Here is a 21,724-nt window from a genome sequence, read left to right on the forward strand (position 1 = left end):
CAAAGTGTTCCTGTCTCACTCTGTATATTTACTCTCTGCAGGACTGAGCAAAATTTAGCTCTGGTGTATCCCTGGCATGCAAGCTGAAGGTTTCAAATTACTGATGAGGTCTTCTTTAAATGTGGTATTAAGAGTACCTTGGAGTTCTGAGCGATATCATCCATCCTTTTTTAGATCTGTCTGTTCATCACAATATTGTGCCAGAGTTTGTTAGGTAAACATGATTGACAGATACCCATCTTTATCCTTTTCACTGCTGGAGGTCAGCGCTGGGGAAAGGTAATGCTTTTTTAATTAGCTGTTGAGCGGATTGAATTTCCTTTGTGTGGGGCTGCAGGCTGCTGTCCTATGAGGCAGCGTGTCTGAAGAAACCAGTGATCATTTTCACGCGTGATACTAAACAATCCCCTCTTCTTGCACTATCTCTGTCACTTGTGGAAATGTATTCTCGTGGCTTAAATACAAAAGATGAATCTGATGCATATGTCAAGCAACACAGATTTTATTTTTCATTGTAGATTGGTCTAAGCACAAACAGATTTGAGTCCATGTGTGAAAACCAAACAGCCTGTGGGTTTGTATTCAGTTCTTTGGCATCATGTGCTGAAATAAAAACAACAACACAGAATTAGGAATCCTATGAACAACACAACATCTCTTAGGGCCAAAATAAAGCTTCAATCTTTGGAGATAATATAACAATGCTGAAAGCACACAAGAGTTACAGAAGCCAGATGAATGCAGTATTGGACACATATTTGACTGCACTTTAATAGAAAAAAGAAATGTAACTTTAGGACATACAAGCTGTCTGTAATAGTAGTTTCTGCTAGTTAAACTCCAAAGTTAACAAAAACACTCCTGGTTGACTTGGCAGGCAGCACCAAAGCAACAGTCTTCCTTAGCAGATGCTTCGTTTAGGCCTTAGGTCTTTTCGAATCTTCATTCTACATCAAAAGTTCTGAAATTTGATCCTTGTGAACTTCTTTAAGACATAGTACAAAATGTTCAAATCTCCACATTTTAGTGCAAATTCCTATCACAGTGTTCCAAAGCAGTTTCCCCTGAAATAATGCATTTTGCACTAATAATGCCATCAGGGCTTTTTTTTCCCAGCCAGAACTCACCAGAACTCAGTTCTGGCACCTCTCAAGTGGGCGGCCAAGCCGTTATAAAAGAACATGGGAGGCATTCATGGTGAGTGTTTTCTAAAAATAATAGTACATCATGGACCTGTTGCATACGAAGGAATTGTGGGAGACACCAGCTGGGGAACCCCCAAGGGAGGAAGGCTCAGAACCTAGGGACAACATTGAGTGGTTAGAGGGAGAAGACTGGGAACAGGTGGTGTTGGAAGCTAAAGGAGTAACAGGGCTTAGTGAGTGGGGAGAGTCTGTGCAGACAGAAGTCCAGAAACAGAGGCAGAAACAGAAGCAGGAGGGGAGGGAAGCTGAGAGGCAGAGATGGGTCAGACTTGTGAAGAGGCACAGGTGTCTCCTCCTCCTGCTGTGACAAGCTCCTTTCCCAGAACCAGGAGACACATGAAGCAGGAGCAAAAAAGACAGGCATGCAAACATAGTCTGATTGCTTGGAGAAAAGCCTGGAGAGGAGGAGACAAAGAAGGCTATGGGGATGTGGGGTCTTTAGTCTCAGCAACTGATCCATGGGGGCAAGACCTAAGTTGTTGTGCTCATTAGGCCTGACATTCTTGTGCAGATCCTGCAGTGGTACCTCTGGATGTGAACGGGATCCGTTCCAGAGCCCCGATCGCATCCTGAAGCAAATGCAACCCGCGTCTGTGTGTGCGCGGGTCACGATTCGCCGCTTCTGCACATGCATGTGATGTCATTTTGAGCGTCATCTGCGCATGTGTCAGCGGAGAAACCTGGAAGTAACGTGCTCTGTTACTTCCGGGTCACCGTGGAGCACAACCTGAAAATATTCATCCCGAAGCATATTTACCCGAGGTATGACTGTATTTGCTAATAAAGAGTTAGCTCCAGTTTGCTTGGTGTGATTTGCTGCTGGCTCGCTCCTGTCATATTTCCCCATGTGTGCATTTCCCCTAGTATGTGCATTTTTGTACACATTAGTTGGCTGGAGAACTGCATTGCGAAATTTAGAGAAGTATGGTTTGCAAAGAATGGGTGTGTTTTGGTTCAAATATTGTTTCAGAAAGTGCCAATGTGATAAGATTTGCCTTTAAATGTAAGCTAAATTAACAACCCCCCTTAAATGTCCTACTCGCTAGTACTATAGCCAAAAATCAACACCAGATAATATTTAGCACAGCTCTAATGGAAATGAATGTGCTTCCTGAAAGATCTTCTCCTTAAGAGGCAAATCAGCAGAAGATGGAAGCACAGTGTCAGGGAACTGCCATCAGTGCCGGAGGGAGAGAGCAAAAGCCAGAGGGATTCCGGAGAGCATCCTGGGATTGGGAGAGGCAGCCCATCTTCTGGGGAAGAGAATCAGCATAGCACCAGTGGAGAAGGGGGGCAGATGGGGGAAGCGGTGAGGCGGTCCCATGACTCCTTGCCTGGGACCAGCGGGGAGAGTAGGGCTCCTCCGTTGCCCACGCCCTCCTTGCGCAGAAGGCTTTCGTGCAGAGAGAGTAGGAGAAGACTAGGCGTCAAAGAGCTTCTTTGCTGGAAGAAGTTTAAGAAACAACCACTGACAGATTCTGCCAGCGACTGAGACAGCCACGGGTGAGTGGCTGTCTGGACAGAGGAGGTTCACTTTGGCAACCCAGCCAGGTGTTTGCACCCAGCCGGGGAGATAGGCACCTGCTTACGCACAAGCAACCCCTAGAACCATTACACACAGGGACATGCGTATGGTGTACTTGTTACAAATGAATGAGTCTAAGTAAAAAAATTAATAGCCCTAAGTTAAAATTTAGTATGGCCATTGGGGCTAAATAAAGTGTGTTGGGGTTACGGATGGGAGAGAAATTTGATACCATTTTCATTCAAAGCTGAATCTGTCAAATTCACATTTTCCGATACAATAGGAGATCCGAAACGCAGCCCTCCTTCGAAGTTCACACTTATCCAAATTTTGTGATGCCATTCGCCAATCGACCAGTGTTCACAAAAAATGCACGTCTTAGGTGAAATTGTGCATAGAAATGAATATATTTGTTAGAATAGCATACAAAACACAATATATTAGCAAAATTGCTTGTAAAAATATTACATTAGTCAAAAACTGTGTATAAAAATGTGTTAATTAAGAGGCCTTCTTACTAAAGTGCTGAAGAATTTTCATGAAGTTTTTTTTTTAATGCAAATTGCTGCAGAAGTGTGAAGAACTGTGTTTTTGACTGGAAAAATGAGAAACCGAGAGAACTGAAAATTGACAGATTCTTCCATACCAAGTTGGGGTACAAAGCCGGTTTCCAGCTCTCTAGTTGATCATCCCTTAGTTATAGACCTAAATTGATGGATGTTTACAGCGAAGGATTTTCTCTGGAGTGCTTATACACACAAAAGAAAGGAAAGAAAGAAGAAAAGTTATTTATGCTAAAGGTACAAGCAAATCTACCCTCGGGCTTCAGGCCTTTTCTTTTGAACTATAAATGCCACGTGTCTTCTTTATATTCTGTGATCACAGAAGAATGCAAGTAATAAGAAATGAGTTTTTAATTTGTCTGCAGTTGTTGTTAGTCCTACTACTGCGATTCCAGCATTTGGGGAGAGGCAGCCAGAGGGTGGGTTCTTCTTTGAAATATCATTGTCTCAAGCTTTCCAGCCCACTTAATTGGCCTGAGGAAAAGGTAGGGGGGGGTTATGGGCTAAGATTTATAAACAAATAGTCCATTATGCTTCTCATTAGTTGGAAGAATACCTGTATAAGTGGAAGCTGTCAGTTACAATAAGCACCCCCTCTCCTTTTGCTTATATAATAATCCTAGCATTCAAAAGACTAATCACTACACACTGATCTACAAAGCATCTTATTTCCTCATCAAATTTCCCTACTCGGCTTAGCCATGCTTGTCAGCTTCCCAGCGCCCCTTTTCAATAACTGGCTTATTCTTAGCGTCCAGCCAAGAAGCATTCCTAGGAGTAAACCATGGAAGAATGAAGACCTAATTTCTTTATCTCACTCCAGGAGAGATTTCTCCTCACGCTCATGGGAAAGGTCACACAGGTAATTTGGGCTGCTGGTTCGCATTAAGAGGAGGAGGCATATATAGCACATTGAGGCCCTTTGTCTAAGAAACCAGAGGGCCACCAAGGATGAAGGAAGGACATAAATGGGCAGCAGTGAAGCAAAGGTCCCCCCCCCTTAAAGATAATCACCCATTTTATTTTTAAAAAAATTAAGGAACGGCATTAATTAGCCTTAAGCTCTTCTTTTTAACAACAGTGAATTAAAAAAAAAATTTTTATAAATGAAATGAAAGCTCTAGAAAGAAAGAAAAATCCTGAAAATTTCTGAATAACCACATTAGGGACAATCTGAAGGAAACTCTGCCTGCATAAGTCCCATTAAAGTTAGGGAAGGCATGTCCCTATGAAACTGGGAATGGAAGGCAAGGGAATGGAAGTCCACTTCCAATTGGAAATTCAGAACTTATTACACCCATAACACACAGAGTTCGGGAAAACTGTGTTTTGGGACTCACAGTTTGCCTAAAGTCCCAGGGTTATGGGTGAAATAGGTTCTGTTTTGGAACTCTGGTTTCCAGAAAAATGGGGGAAAGAACAAAAAATGAAGAGCCAGATGCAATCCCTGTGGCTTGAAATGGCTCTGGTACCCATGCGTATTGTGTGATACAATGCTAGCATTCCTGTAGGGATACATTCTTCACTGCTATAATCCACAGCACCAGACAGAAAGGGTAGATTTGCCATTATATTCCCAAAGGGAAATAAAGTTGTGATTCCTTTATTTATATTTAAGTATATGTTTGTGGGGGGTGTTTTTCTCATTTTCTCAATTTTTTTTCTTTAATAAATTTGCACGCACACACGCACACATATTGAAAGGCTCTAAATATTTATGAAACTAACATAAGTAACTTAATGAAACAGTCTGCTGAAGCAAAGCATAATTGCTGGTTCTGGAGGGAATATTTGCAAATCATACCATTATTCTCTCTTTTACTTTAACTGCAATCCTACTGAGTTAAAAGGGACTTACTCCCAGGTAAGTGTGTTGCAATCCTATATAGACTTATCTTATAATAAGCCCCTCTGAACTTAGTGTAACTTACTATGCCCATTGGTTGGTTGGGCTCACCCCCTGGGGAATCCCCAGACCCAGATCTCCCTGCCATTAGCTAATCTGCAGACAGGCCTGCCATCCTCCCCAGCTGGCTGGCAAGGCCCGTGGCTAGGTGGCAATGCCACCTGAGCATTTAAGGTAAGCTTACATCTTGGTAGGCATGCTTGGGGTTGTGCTTTTAGGTGTCTATTTGATTTTCATTCTGGAAAATATTTATGGCCAAATTAAATTGTGATTGTGTGTGTGTATTTGTGTGTGTTGGGTATCTCTCACTAATTTAACTTGCATCTTGAATGCAACTATTTTTACTTCACAATAAGAAGTTGGGCATCTCTAGACAGCTGTCATTTTTGTGGGCTTCAAATGTCAAATCTCAAAAGCTGTCAACTGTCACATACTGTCAAATATCCATGGCTTCCCATTGTATATTATCTACAAAATGCTGTTCAGTGCTATATACCACTGCACATTATATATTTAATGCTATCAACTATAAAATACTATTAGATATAATATACCAGTGGTTCATAAGCCGTATTCTGAGCAGCCCTTGGTATCTGGAAACTGATCAGAGGCTCCCAAATGGAAAACCAGTAACTGTCACTATTTTGTGAGAAAGGTTCGAGTGCATACCAGAGCTTTAGGTTTGTGCAATTAAAGTGGCTTAAAGGGCTCTGCCACCTTAGTTCAGTAAATCCACACTGAAAAAGAAATGGACTTATTGCAGTTTGGAAAGTGATGGGAAAAGCCTTTGAAAAGTGTGCAGTGAGAAAATCACTAACGGGAAGATGTGTAAACACCCTCCAAGCAAATCAGGATGAATGTTCACGATCTAATAAATGCCTTGCAAATAAACCATAGTGAATGCTCAGTAAAGAGGGGATATAAACCACTTTGAGGTGGGGTTTTTTAATAATTAAGTGGTATGTCATTTATGTGAAATGAATGAATAAATAAATAAATAATCAAGCCGCCAGGTAAGCTTTGTACAAGCAAATGATGATGAACGTTCAATAAGCAGGTCATCTGGAGAAGCCTATTGTGAAGAAACCTTCCCAAATCCTCACCACAACTGCTTCTCTTCTGCAATGCACAGCCGCAGCTGAATGCTGGGAATGTTCTACAGCACATTCTCAGTGGGTGATGGTGTATCAACCTAGAAAATATTCAACAGTAAGATTTGGCAGAGGAAAATTCTGAGAAGAATTTTCAGCAGCAGATAGATTCATTTCAGCTACAGATTCTTCCCACACAATGGTAGTATCACTCTGTCATCAGCATCACAGAGAAAGCAGGGGGAAAACAGAGGTGTGGCATAATCTCTACCGTATTTCTCAATGCATAGGAATGTAAGAAGAGCTCTGCTGGATCGGACCAAAGACTAATCTAGTCCAACATCCTCTTCTCACACATGGCTAACCAGATGCCTATGAGAAGCCCACAAGCAGCATATGAGGGCAACAGAACTATCCCCACTTCTGTTCCCCAGCAACTGCAGTTTATAAGGGGCTGCTGAAATCAACAAAATACTCTATTATTATTTTTAAGAAGAATTTAAAGCCAGGGCTCGGAATGGAAGATACCATTTTCATAATTAGATAAGTTAATAATGACTTTTGGTAGGCTGCCTTGCATAGGTAATATTACACTTCAAATGTGAACATTCCAGACAGGACAGTAGGGGAGCTTCAATGCTGCCTGAATAATATTCTGGCCCAAGCGAGGGATTGACAGAAGATTAACACTTTAAGCAAAAGCTCCTGCCTGCAGAGATTCTCTTACATAAAATAGAAGCGCCAGTGGTACTGAGAGGAGCAGCAAAGTTGAGTGCGGTCCAGTTGCTATGTTACATCAAGAAGAGTTGACTGAGATAGTTGTGCGCATAAGAGACTGGTTCCAGACGCTCATCAGTCTATAGAAGGTTCTCTGCACACTCTCCCTTCTGCTCTTACCACACTCAATCCAGGAATGAGTTCTCATATGCAAACACAGTCTTTAATATTAAGAATACATTTTATTGCTGGGACTTCCATAAGCACTGGTTCAAACTATGTCCAAGGAAGCTTATTCCTCATGGTCCAGTATGCTTGCTGACCTCTCATAGGTCCAAACTTTAGAATGGGTGGCAGTAATGTCACTATTTCAATCAATGGGTGAGCGTGGGCAGAGGAGGATTTAGGGCATATGCATAACAATTGCATTGCAGTTTCTCAGACTGAATAGCCTTTTGAAAAATGTCTTCTGTGAACCAAACCAGGACATGAATAGTACATCCAGAGATGTTCTTGATGGCAGTCTCAGAGACTCTAAAAGTCTCTGAACTTGTTAGGTTTTCTTCTTCTTGAGATATGGTAAGAGGAAGGGTGTGTGTGTGTGTGTGTGTGTGGGTGTGTGTGTGTTGAATGGGCTCATATTAGTCATATTTTACCTGTTTTATTAATGGTTGGGTATACTTTAGTGCTTCAGTGCCAGCATTTTGGGCATGCTGGCATCACCAGGCAGAAGAATCTAGTGTTTTTGATGCCCAAAGAGAGCACAAGAATGTCATTGCTTGATCCGTAAGTTGCCATTGGGTGCCCCACACATTGGGAATGATGCATCAATGGTCTTGCATCATTGTGTGAACCCAGCTGAGCAAAGCTAGCAGGTACAGAAGAGGCTTCCATAGTAGCATTGCTTCTCACTTAGCCACAAGGCGCTATCCACCCATCAGTGAAAAGGAAATCACTCCATGGGCGCTATGACAATACAGAGGCCACTGGGAACTTTCCCAAATGGAGTAAAGGGAGTGGCATGCGACTCTCTCAGATTCCTTTTAGCCTTCCTAGTAGTGCTTGCCAAGCCAAAGTAAGCCAAGCAGGAGTCACACTCCGTTTTCTCTGCTGCTACATGGAAAGGGTGAAATGGGTAGCTAGAATGACTGGGTCTCAGCAAGACCTGCCATGCTGCTTCCATATTTTCCCTGCTCAGAACCTTTGCCACTGGTCAGGCTTAAAAATCTCATTGTATTAATCACAGCCTCGTTTTCAAAAGCATTGCCAGTGAAGAAATTGCCTGAACGCTGATCTAATTTACCACAAGATTGCACAAGCAGGTTGATTTTCTTCTTCTGGTTTGGGAAGCAAGAACAAAGCAGAGACCCAACACCTACTGCACAGCTTAAAAGCATTCTCACTACTCTCAGACTCTTATCTCTTTCTCAGGTTACTGTAGTTTGTCCCTGTCATGCCACTGCAGTGAGTGCTGAAGCCGGGTGAGATAATACTTGGCCCAGTCCCAGGCAATCATTTTTGAGTAATTCATTTGGGCACCACACACCCAGCCTCCACATTTTCCAGCCAAGGGTACAGTTACCCGTTTCCTTGTTTGTCTTTGGAATGCTGTGGCACAGAATTCAGGCCCAGCCCATCTCCAGCACTGAGCAGGGAGTCCAGCGGAATAGAAAACATCTTGCAAGAAAAAGCATGCTGTGCCCGGGCAGGTTCTTTGGATAATTTCTTATCATGCTAGGTGCAACCTATGTTGCCTTATCCCTTAGTACTAGTCATGTGCTCTGAATACAGAGCCACTAAAGCAAAGCCACTTCCAGAGGGGCATCCAGGTTAATCTGCAGTAACAAAAACAACGAAGAAACACATAGCACTTTAAAGCCTAACATTTTTATTATGGATTCAGCTTTTGGAGGTCAAAGCCTGCTTGATCATGCATCTGATGAGTGGCTTCTGGTCCAGAAAAATCGGTGCCATATTAAATCTGTTGAATAGGCCAAGAAACCTTGTCATGATAAATGTGCTGGTGTTAAACATGCCACAAGTATCTATATTTTTTTGTTGTAAATGGAACAAAGGCACACAAGTGATTTGTATATGTACAAATACACGGCAGGCATAGGCAACCTTGGCCCTCCAGATATTTTGGGACTACAACTCCCATGATCCCTAGCTAACAGGACAAGTGGTCATGGGTGATGGGAATTGTAGTCCCAAAACATCTGGAGGGCCGAGGTTGCCTATGCCTGACATACGGGCTCTGCAATCAACATAATGAAGGAGTATCAAAGAGACTGCATGCATGACTACATCCTCTATTGAAGTGAATGTCCAAAATGTTGCAGTATGAAGTACTTCTTGCTCTGGATTCCAGCCCTTCCATCCCACTTGGTTTTCTGCTTCCCCCCTCCAACAGCCAAGTCAACAATCTCTAGCTACCAAGCACACCCATTCCACATTTGTTTTTAGGGGTGGTGGCAGGTGATTCCTCCAAAGACCATGTACTTCTGAAAACTTTGAGGTTGCCTCAAGCCTGCGGAAATCTCTCTTTTGCGCATGGACGGTGCCATGTTGACTCCACAAGCAATGGCCCTCACCGAATGAACATCAGAAATAGAGGGAACCAGTGGGGCCTGGCAACAAACATTGCACTTTGGGATGCTGCTGCTCCGTCTTCTAGTCAAGCAGCTGTGCCTTCTTTCAGGAAAATCCATTCCAGTTCTGCTTCTACCTGGGTTTTGTCTCTCCCCCATCCCCAATAATGAGTCAGTATGCCATGCCTACTGGGCACGCTCAGTCCTCCTTGGGCTTATGGGGGGGGGTCTCATTCAGGTTTTCCTCCCTAATATTTTTCATACTTCTGAAAACCTTGGGTTTTTCTTTAGCTAACAGATGAGTGTCTTATGTGTGCATGTTTAAGTTGTGTAAGATATGGGGTGCTATCTAACTAACTCATCCCAATGGTGCACACATTTCTATTTATGTAACAGAACTTACCCTCATCTCCTCCTTCTGCCCCCCATCTCTTCTGGTTTTCCACCCCCCCCCTCCAGAGCAGATTTGGGAAGGGTGCAGGGCACATATGGAGGGAGGAGAGGGGAAGTTCTTAAGAATTAACTCATTTCAGCATTTTATCAGAGTGCTAAAGAATAGTCCAAAGGAGGTTTTAATATCCCCCATGATAGTGTGTGCATAATTTTAGCCATATGAATTTTATCATTATCTCAACTGTTGCCATATTTATACAGAGATATGCGGGATAGGTCGTGAGATTTTATTCTGGATTTCTTTTTAATTAGTTTCATTAACCAAGGAACCACTGTTGCTGAAACAGATGTTGTGGTCCATTAATAGCTCTCAGCTGCCTGTGGCAAACTGTGGAGCCATGCATGGAGAACTCCTAACTCAGAAGAGGAACAAGTGTAGTCTGCATAATAACATAAGCGGCAACCTATGAATTATTTTATTTTCTTCCAATTTGTGTATTTTTCATCTGGCTCTTTTTTCCCCTTTGGCATCTTTCACTCACTCTCTGATCCGGCATTTCTGCTGAAATTTGCTGGATTTATTTGGTGCAATCTCAACAAGGGAAAATAACATGAACATGTGGCAATCCTCTTTTCTTAAAAAACCTAATTTATAACCTCTCCAAATAGTTTCATGCAGCATGCCTTTTGCTGTTCCCGAGATAACTCATGTCACAATATTTTGTTTGTGTTCAGAATCTTGGTATAGGCCAATGTGTCCTGTAATTTCCCATAAATTTGTACTGAGAATAGAAGAGACAATCAGAACCATTCTATGAAGGGTGGAAGAAGGGTCTGTGGCAGACGAACCACTGCTTCCAAAACAGAACTAGGTGATCTTGTGCCCCTGGCAGAACTGTCCAGATTGCGCTCCCTAGCCATGGACAAATTAGCTCTTCTTTCTGCCTCTCCTCCAACCCCCCCCCCCCACCACCATTCAATTCACCCTCTATTCAAAACCTTTTCTTATGAGGCAATAATTGATATTTTTATTTATAGACATATTTATGGACATATTTTAAGCTGATTTTGCACGCCTCCCTCACCTGCGCCCCTGGCAGGGGTCCACCTTGCCACCCACTAGCTACGGCCCTGTTCCTAAACCATGTTAGGCTCACATGGACCAAAGTCAAATATATAGAGTGGTTTTTTAACCTCACCTCTGCCCACTTTCCCCCACCTGTTTTTCATTCTTTCTTTTTGTCATGCCCCCATTTGGGTTTCCTGAATGAGTGGGACCTTATACATATGCCAGTAAAGGTAAAGTTTCAAAAAGGTAAGACATTTTGGATACCGTGGTTCATTTACTGCTATATAGCCTGAAAGAGACAAAGTGTTTTCCTTTCACTTTTTAAAATCCTTGCATACATCCCCCCCCCCCAAAAAAATGCACCATAATTATCAAAAATTAACCTATTTAAATTTTTGGACATCTAAGGAGCTATTTTTTGTGCAACAGAGAATAGCATCCAAAACACCCAACAAAGTTGATGGTTCTTCTGGGGGAATACAGTGCAAAAGTGAGAGAGGTGTCAGTTGGCAGAATGGAAAGAGGAGGCATTTTTTTGAGGGAGTGGGGTGAAGAAGCAAGGGTGAGATGAGTGCTATCCTGAATGAAGGATAGAAGGGAAAGAGGACAAGGCATTGCCACCACAAGCAAGCCTGCAGGAGGCAAGAAGGCAAGCACAGCACCCCGATTCAAATCTGCCACCCCTCCCAGAGTGCCACTTGAGGAAACTGCTTCATGGCTGGTAGCACCAGCCATGGCCATCACACATGCTGGCAATTTTAAAATATAGACACCTTTTAACTTCTTCGCATTCCAGGATAAAGGGACACAAGGAATCACATGAGAGCAGTTCTGCAGAAGGGAGAAAACCCCAAGATTCTTGGGACAGAACAGCCTATGCCAGCCTGATGCCTTCCAGATGTTTTGAACCACAACTCCTATTAGCCCCAGCCAGCAAAAGCTCCTGGCTGGGGCTGATGGGGCTGGTAGCCTAAAATATCTTGCCAAAAACTGGGATAGAACATTTATTCAAAATAAAATGTTTTCTGGAACCTGCTGAGGTTTTTCTCTCTCCTTGAGAGTGCTCAGGGCTAGTAATTAACCATGAAGTTAACTGGTTAGCTGGCTGATTATTGATTGATGCTGCCTTGTATGATTTCTTCATAGACACCTGTTTTAGGATTTTATTTGCTGCATTTTATTTTGATTATAGTACTTATCCTTCTCTACTGCACAGTAAAGATACATTTTACTTTGCTATAACAGCAAAGACTTCTGCTGGTATCTTATTTTACTTGGTGTGTGTGTGTCTCTCTGTGTGTGTGTTTAAAATCTGTATGCTGTTCCGTTTCCAGTTGCTGGAATCACTAAAACTGCAAATTGCGTGTGACACACATCCTCTCAAGTGTTTTCAAGGACACTTGGTTGTCTTCCATGAATTAAACTCTCACAGTTATAAAAACATTTCGTTGCCAGGCTAATATTTCAGTGCCTTCATAATGCAGAAGGAAAACAGATATGTAAAAATGATTTTCTTCCAGAGATGAAAAGCTGGATTTCTTTGGTTTTTGTAAACTTTACATTGTAGCATGGCGAACGTTATAAAATGCTGCAAGAAAAGCTTCAGCTTTCTTTGAACTCTATATTGTGAAGCAATGTAAATAAATAAAAATAATTGGAAAAAACATCTCAGCTGCGCATTTTTGCAAGATATTCTGGGAGGGTGTCCTGTTTGTAGTACAACAATGATGTGTAATTCCATTCAAGAAGTGACAGGAGTCTGTACAACCTGGGAGGTTTTCACTAAAAGACAAAAGTGTGGCAGGTTCCTATCTGAGAGAAGATGTTTGCAAATGACACAGCCTTGACAGCACATTCCAAGGAACCTCTAGAGCAGCCTTTCTCAACCTGTGGGTCCCCAGATGTTGTTGAACTACAACTCCCATCACCCCTAGCTAGCAAGGCCAGAGCTCAGGGATGATGGGAGTTGTAGTCCAACAACATCTGGGGACCCACAGGTTGAGAACCGCTGCCTAAAGAGATTCATTAACTGTTTTGCCCAAGCCTGTATGGAGTTCGGCCTTACCACCAGCCTGAAGAAGAAGAACAACAACATCCTGGGTCAGGACATTGCCAACACTCCATGCACCAGCATTGGTGACCCCACACTCGAGGTAGCAGATGATTTTGTCTCCCTGGGCTCCACCATAACCAGCAACCTCTCCATCGATGCAGAGCTGGACAAGCATTTTGGCAAGGCATCTACAGCAATGGCTCGCCTCTCCAAAAGGGTATTTGATGCAAACAACAAATACTCAGAGGAAGGTCTATCAGGCTTGTGTGTTGAACACGCTGCTTAATGGAAGTGAGTAATGGGCAACTTACACCTGCCTCAGTGACACCTCAGTGCCTTCCATCAGGAAGATTTTGAGCATCACATGGCAGGACAGAGTCTCAAACAAAGATGTGCTCTCCCAAGCCCACATTCCCACCATGTTCGCATGGCTTAGTCATGTCCACAGAATGGAAGACGGCAGGATCATCGAGGATGTGCTCTATGGGGAGCTAGGTTCAGGCACCAGGCCCATTAGCAGACCAACTCTGCACTACAAAGATGTCTGCAAACATGACACGAAGGCTGGCGACATAACCCCTGCCGTATCAGAATCCCTTGCAGATGATCACAGTGCCCACATGGACAACTGTTTTGCTGTCTGTCCTGAACAATCTTTGCATTAATCAAAGGTGTCATCTTACCTATATCGTATTTATATATGTTATGAGAAAATTGAAAAACATGGGCAAACCTAGATATGCCTGAGCAAAATCTGGAAAATTCTACTTTGACTTCAGACAGCTCTCGAGACAATAACTATTAAACTATTAACTATTAAACCCATTTCTCAAGGATTTGGCGCAAATTATGTTGTGTCATAATGTATAACACTTGGGTCAATTCAACAAACATGTGGTCAAATCCCCAAATCAGTTGCAACAGCTATTCTGGCTTCTACACTCCCCCAGACATTCAGCTCCCACCACATTTGCCTAGGCATTTTCTAGATGTTCAGGATTCAATGCTCACATGCCCCATTTTAATGTTATCTAGAAAACGAATACAGCCTACAGACATACATATTTGTGCATTGTGTTCCACATGATTTTCAGCCTGGTTAAAGCTTACACAATAGTTATCTCACTTTTTATTGTTGTTGTTTTGTTATGAAGTCATGCCCAGAAAGCGAACGGGCAGCTAGGTATCATGTTGCATAAGTGCTCAGTGCCATGTGGAAGACAACGACATGAATCAATAATGCCGTCTGGGAAATGGCTTAGAATAAAATATTGCAGGGGAGAGTACAAAACATCGCCCAGAAGGAGGTTTCGGTGTTGATTAAATATGGCTGCCTCAGCTCTCTTCAGTTCAATGACAGATGAGGAGTGCTTCAAACTTCAGCTTTTGCTTCAGCATATTCTGAACAAGGGGCTACTCAAATTGCAGAGAAAACACATGTTGGCCTGCCCAGGTATGTGAGGATTGTCTGACTGCCTTGGGCTGCCCTCTGAAGGCTGAACTTGTGTACACTGTGAAGAAGAAAGCTTCCCTCAGTTTGCTGACTTCTAAACAATCAAATTCAAGCGGACTCCCAGATCTCCTTAAGATATTTTTGTCGAGAGGTCCAAAAACAAACAAAAAGGACAGAATTTAAAACTCTATTTGCAAAGGTTTGCAAAGCAGTCAAAAAGCTCAGGAAGAACAGGACAGGTAATCTAGAAGATTCATGGGGGGGGGGTAGATACCTCTCAAAAGAGTATTCTATATGAAAATCATCATAGGAGGTGAGGCCATAAATGAATACTTTAAAACATATGTTTGTGCTGACTATGGCAATAAGCTAAGCTAGGCTTTTCTTATTTCTTCCATGTGTAAGTTTGCTTGGCATTCAAAACATATGGTGCCACTTGGAAAAAGAAATATAACCTGTTTTAGCCCACTACCCTGGGTATACAGCCGAGCCAAAGAACCAAGATTGTTGTAGAAGCCAGTTTGTCTACTGTTATTGACACCACTTGGGTTGTCAGATCTAAACTAACCATATATTTTGAATCTTGGATACCTGTCTTGTCAATAAATTATCTACCGATATCACTAGGAGAAACAAACCCACTTGCATCCAGCACTAATTATCACAGGACCTGAACTCACAGCTACTATTTTTTAGTAAACCAGAGTTTGCTCATTAATGAATTACATTTACCATCTCAAGCCTACTAATAAAAATAAATACTGGAGACTGTGTTGGGTCCACAAAATTGAAATAAATACCTCATTGATGCCATTTTTTTAGTTCTTTTAATTTATCTATCTATCTAACTGTATATTACAATGACTAACAAACCAGATGTATTAAATTATTGTAGAAAAACATTTCAGCTTCCACTTTCTTCAGCTGATTGGATGTGAACCAAAGGATGCTGTCTTTTTCCTCACTTTCTTCTAAGCACTATTATACTTCTTTGTGTTCCTATTACAGTGGTACCTCAGGTTAAGAACTTAATTCTTTCTGGAGGCCCATTCTTAACCTGAAACTGTTCTTAACCTGAAGCACCACTTTAGCTAATGGGGGCCTCCTGCTGCCGCCGTGCCGCCAGAGCACGATTTCTGTTCTCATCCTGAAGCAAAGTTCTTAACCCGAGGTACTATTTCTGGGTTAGCAGAGTCTGTAACCTGAAGCATCTGTAACCCGAGGTACCACTGTACTGACAGATCTGAAGCCACATCTGGCTTCAGGGTTTGAGGATCCCCAGTCAGCCTGGTCTTGATGAGCCACCCACTTAATTTGTTCATGGGCAAACTGCTGGTTTGCCTACCCACTCATGGTAATAATTGCAATGTTAGAGGTGCTGGCAAATGCTAGATGGACAAATGCCAGTTCACAGCAGAAATAATTCAGAAGAACCAGATTGAAGAACATAGTCTAGGCTTTGCACTTATTTCTGAATGGTATCTGCTATTATTTGGGCCTGTACTGCAGTAGCCCAACATCAGACCTATCTGTTGCCCCCTTTAGCTATGCACAGACTGAGTCAAGTACATTTGTAGCTATGCAAGGCTTCCATTTGATCCTAAAAGCTGTTAAGTGCATGCACCATGACATCCATGGCCAGCAGGATCTTACCATGCATGCCCCTAAGTTTCTGGGGACATTTGGCATCATGGAGGCTACATTTTTCATAGTTCCTTGCAACCCTGAATGCCAATGTTGCAGTGAGGAAAGCTCTGGGATGTTGAAATGCATCCATTTGAGGTCAGCAATGATTCTAAAGCAAACTAGGCCCATTCCTATATAGATCCAGGGAAGACCTGTTATTCTGGTGTACAATAACCTCCTTCAGATTTGGGGGTCTGTCATATATATATATATATATATATATATATATATGTAAATTAGCAAGAGCACCAAATATCTTTGTTTCACATAATATAATTTCTGCATAGGAATTTTCATTCAAGTTAAAATGTAACATCGAGCTCAAAGCAAGCCACAGTTGAACTACTTGTAGACACTACAGGCTTGTTAATATCAGTTCTGAAAACTGAAGGAAAGTGCTGTCCTCCTTACAAGTTTCTTGTGGACATCTGGTTGACCGCTGTAGGTATCGGATGTTGTGCTACATGGGCCACTAGCCTGATCCAGCAGAGGTATTATGATGTTCTTAGGTGGTGATCAAAGATGCAAGAAGCTGTGTTATACAGAGGTAGCCTGATAACCCATCTTAACTAGTACTGGGAGCTGTTCTCCATGGTCCATGGCGCCACCAACAAGCCATGTCAATCAGTCAGTCAATGTCGGTTCTTTCACCAAGCTGTATTAGCCATGGAATCATTTTAAAACACTGTGTGCACATTGCTGGTTTCTGCATAGTTTATAGAAGGCTTATTGGAAGAAGAAAGTCTTTAGCAGGTACTGTAAAGACAACGGAGATCGTGCCCAATATTCAAACCTAAACCTCTAAAGAACCAGTGCTGGTTCTTTAGTTCATTGATGTATCCACAGTACTCTTGACTGTATTGAAACAAGGAGACACTGAAGGGAATTTCTGACCAGGCACAGCTTGCTGCAACATGTGCCTATATGGTGGGAGTCTCATATCTTCTGGTTGTGACATCTGAAGCAGCTCTTCATATCTCATAGTGACTTATTATTTGATTGCTCAGAAAACACAGGAGTCTTTGGCCTGATATTACGGGATGTGAGTACTGACAAGATTTGATGGATTGGACTTACTGTAATTATTAATATGATCATCTCCTGGATGTAACATGTAAAAGTGGAAATCCTTTGGCCCCAGGAATGTGACCACCAACATGAGATGGAAGGAAATGTTGCCATATTGTCACTGATATTCTGTTGTATCATATTTTACTTCCTTCCTCATAAGGAGAGCAAATCTGTCTACGTATTGCTGCCTAGATAAAAGGCATGCTACACTTCAAAGCAGCTGAAGTGAACAGTAACATTTCCTTCAATGGACATAGGAGCTAACTGTGAGTAATAGAATTACCAGGTCAAAACTGGCCACTTTCTTTTGTCTTGAATTTATGAATTCCATGGGGGGAAATGAGCATTTGGCATGTCACTATGACTCCCCATCAGAATTATTTAGTGAATCTGGTCTCATTCAGAAATACGAAGGTTTCATCTGTGCCACCCTCTCCCAGCCTGGCACCCTCCAAAGGTTTTGGACTACAACTCCCATCTGCATGCTAGCTGGGGCTGATGAGAGTTGTAGTCCAAAACTACCAGACAATACCTGGTTGAAGAAGGCTGATCTGCGCAGTGCATGGTGTGATAAAGCTTTTCAAACTGGTTTTATTTCCCCACACCCAATTGATGTCCTCAACAAACCCTTTTGCTTATTTATTATTTCCTGTCTGGGTTGCTGTGTTTCTGGTGAAAATAAGGATGACGATTTGGGTTTTTTAGAAGATACAACCATTGTGTCTCTTACTTCCATAGCATCTGAATAATATTGCAGCTCCATTGACCATACACTTGCTACCATATGTACTAAGAGTTATGTGTCATGCTGGCAAGTCCTGGATTTGTGTGTGTATGTGTGTCTATGATAAGAAGACCAGTATAGAATTTCTGTGCCCCCAAAACACTTCTAAGATGCTTCCGCTATCAAGGGGAAATATGTGCACCATATGTGTGACACACACAAACACAAACACCCACACACACACACACCATATAGTTTATTGGTCAGCCTTCTTCCAGTTTCCGTCAGACAAACAGCAGAGCTAAACAGGATTCATACCAAAGCTACCAGCATACATCTGGGTAGCCTGAGCAGTCTTCCCCAGTATGAACTGTGGGCAGGAATTTTCAGGGGATGGATAGTGAGTAGGAGCTAGGGGGCTTAATCCTTCATGCATTCACCACTTTTTCTTTTTAGCCCAGATGTTTTGCCATGCAGAGAGGAAGCAGCAGGTGGGCAGGGGTTAAGCAGACCATCCTGCCCACTGCTCTGCCATACTATCACTGCTTTACAGCAGAGATGGGCAGCCAGGATTTCAAAATATGCATCTGCCGATGTGGTTCTTTTCTTGTACCCCCACCTGGATTCTTTCAGCTATTCCTCTGACATTACCGAACTGGCTTAGAATGGCTCTGCTGGGGAAATGTTCCACTGGCAGAATTGGGGCATGCTGTCAGCGTCATGCGCCATTGTGGCAGTTGTCTCTGGCATCCCACCATCATAGTGAGGCTTTGGCTGAATCCTATAGCTCCTCAGCCAGGCAATCTTCAGTAATAGATCATGCATTTTGTGTCTGTGTTGTCCCCCCCCCCCCCAAAAAAAGCCACACACTAAGAATGTCTTGTCATGCAGAAAAGCATTTCTAACTTTCTCACTGGCACCACGGATCAATCTTGTTCTAAGTGGCAAAATTTTGAATCGTAAATATGAAAAAAAATAGCATGAAAAGTTTCTCTAGATTACCATTTTTCAATTGCTTCCACCCCCCTTCAAGTCACTTCCTGCTGTCTCCCACCCACCCCCCCTAAGTATTTCTCTCTCTCTCTCTCGCCTCTCCTTTTTAAAAAATACAATTTTCTTTCAAGTCCTCTACAGTTACAGTGTTTCGGCCATCAAAGTCCCCTCCCAGCCATTTTCATTTACCTTGTGACTCTGACCCTTTGTGAGGCTGAGCATTTTCAGAGTAAACTGATCCTGAAGGTCCCCAAGGATGTTATTCTCATTTATTCACTCAGCCCTTTGAATGGAACGGCCTGCATTTGGCAGTAGTTCAGCAGAGTCAGATTCAAAGAACACACTATCCTCCAATCTCTCCCTCCCTCCCTCCTCCCTCCCTCCCTTAGTTTCTTCCTTTGCAAAAATAAAGATTTTTTTTTAAAAAAAATACAATTGTAGGCTTTTTCTGATATAAGGCACAAGGTTTGTGAAGGAGCGTTAATAGATGTCAATCATTTAACACGCCGCATTTCATTCATAGCTGGACACGAAGAGAAGAGAAAGAATAAAAGGAGAAGGCAGACATGAAGGAAAATATTTTGCAATGGTGGCAATGCTACATTTTAGCAAGCACTTCCTCAGCTCCTCTTTCCATGAACCAGGAGTGGGGACTTCACTCATTATCTGGAAGCTACCATCCAACCATGGCAAAGAGCTTGAGTTTGAGGTCCTTGAAGAACCCCGTAGTGGTTTTTTCTCACCCCTCCCTCCCCTTTAAGATGATGATGATGATGATTATTATTATTTTCTTCTGTTCAAAGCACCCATTTAAGCACCCAAATGAAACACCAAATATGAGATTGGAGATTTTGGAATTACAAAATATGTTGCTCATGTTGACCAGTGGAGATATGTGGTGTGTGAAAGCCACTGGCGTAGCATGGGGGGCACAGGAGCAGTTGCCCCAGCACAAAATTGTTAGGGGTGCAAAATTTCAACACCCAGTGCTGCCTCAATAAAGCTGTATGCTTCCACTGGGCTCTGTTGAAAATGGCTTCTCCCTGCAGACCAGGAAGTGATCTCTCTAGACAACGGAATGATTCTTATTTTCTTATCCCTGTGGCTGCAGTCTCCTGGGTGACACAGACGCTGCTAGGCAGTTGAATGCGCATGCGTACTCCACCCATTTCACTCCCTCCCACCTACCCACTCCGCACACCCCTGGATGCTAGCAACCTATGCTACACTACTGGTGAGAGAGCAGCTTAGGGTGCCAGATACCTGTTAAAATAAAATGTGAAAAACAAAAATGAAAGCAGAACTAGTTTGCTGATTTAATATATGACATATTTCTAAGCTTACTTTCAGACTATCAATGCTTTGCTGAAGTGATTACAGCACATACCAAAAAACTAGCTGTGTGCAATTAGTGGATGAAAGGGTGACAGAGCCACTTAACCCCCCCCCCCCCCCCGCAGTACATGGATGTACTATGACTCTATGATTCTATGTCTGCAGTTTGGAAACTGATCAGGAAATGCACTGAGAAGTGTGGGATGGACGAGGGATTAAGGGGAAGATGGGTAAGCACCGTGCAAGAAAATAAGGATGAGTGCTCATTATCCTATAACTACCCCATAGGCAAATGAGAATGGATGCTCCATAAAGATCTACTCTGTACCTTTAAAGCACATCCAATGCACACTGAAAGCACATGACCTTCTCCAAAGAACCCTGGGAACTGTAGTTTCCCCTCACAGAGCTACAGTTCCCAGTACCCCAGGATTCTTGGGGAGAAATCGCATGCTTTAAATATGTGTTGGATGTGCTTTAAACGGTATGGTATGGATCTGCCGGCAGTTTAAGCTCTACATAAGCTTTATGGACGCAAATAAGAATGAATTCTCAATAAACAGATCATCTGGAAGAGACTTAAATTTAGAACAGTGAGCAGTAAAAATAGGGGCAATGGATCATACAGGCAATGGGTCAAACAGGCAAAGCACCCGTCCTTTTTTTTATTAAGGTGGGTTTAGAAGGGGTGGTGTGCTAGGGCAATACCATCATGGGCATGGGTGACGCTGTGGTCTAAACCACTGAGCCTCTTGGCCTTGCCAATCAGAAGGTCAGAGGTTCAAATCCCTACGACGGGGTGAGCTCCCGTTGCTCGGTCCCAGCTCCTGCCAACCTAGCAGTTTGAAAACAGGCCAGTGCAAGTAGATAAATAGGTACCACTGCAGTGGGAAGCTAAACGGCGTTTCCGTGCGCTCTGGTTTTTGTCACAGTGTCCTGTTGTGCCAGAAGCAGTTTAATCATGCTGGCCACATGACCCAGAAAGCTGTCTGCAGACAAATGCCGGCTCCCTTGGCCTGAAAAGCAAGATGAGCACCACATCCCACAGTTGCCTTTGACTGGACTTAACTGTCCAGGGGTCCTTTGCCATTTTTTACCTTGTGAACAGCAATACTGGTTTACACACTTTTGTGAGGAAAGAGGTATCATAAAATGACTTCAAGCTATGCTTTTTGAGGCAACACAGCCTTGTGTCAAGACAATTGTTTATGCCCCCCCCCGCCATGCATGATGCCTTAGTAGCTGTAGTAGTGTCATCTGCATGTCCATAGGCAGTCATTACCTCTCATAGCTTGTCCCTTTTTTCAGGACTTCAAAATGTCTGGGAAATATCCCTGGAGACTGAATGA

The 21,724-nt window shown here is 42.8% G+C and overlaps 1 long non-coding RNA gene across 1 annotated transcript; it reads right to left on the reverse strand.

Moving 5' to 3' along the window:
• Positions 1 to 486: 486 nt before the first annotated feature.
• LOC310675091 lies at positions 487 to 19,310 on the reverse strand. Its single transcript, XR_014509940.1, has 2 exons — positions 19,230 to 19,310; positions 487 to 603 (listed from the first exon to the last, which is right to left on the reverse strand). It is a non-coding gene; the product is annotated as an uncharacterized lncRNA (long non-coding RNA).
• Positions 19,311 to 21,724: the final 2,414 nt, after the last annotated feature.

This window comes from Podarcis tiliguerta, assembly GCF_965153285.1.
Source record: "Podarcis tiliguerta genome assembly, chromosome: 3".
Taxonomy (NCBI): domain Eukaryota; kingdom Metazoa; phylum Chordata; class Lepidosauria; order Squamata; family Lacertidae; genus Podarcis; species Podarcis tiliguerta.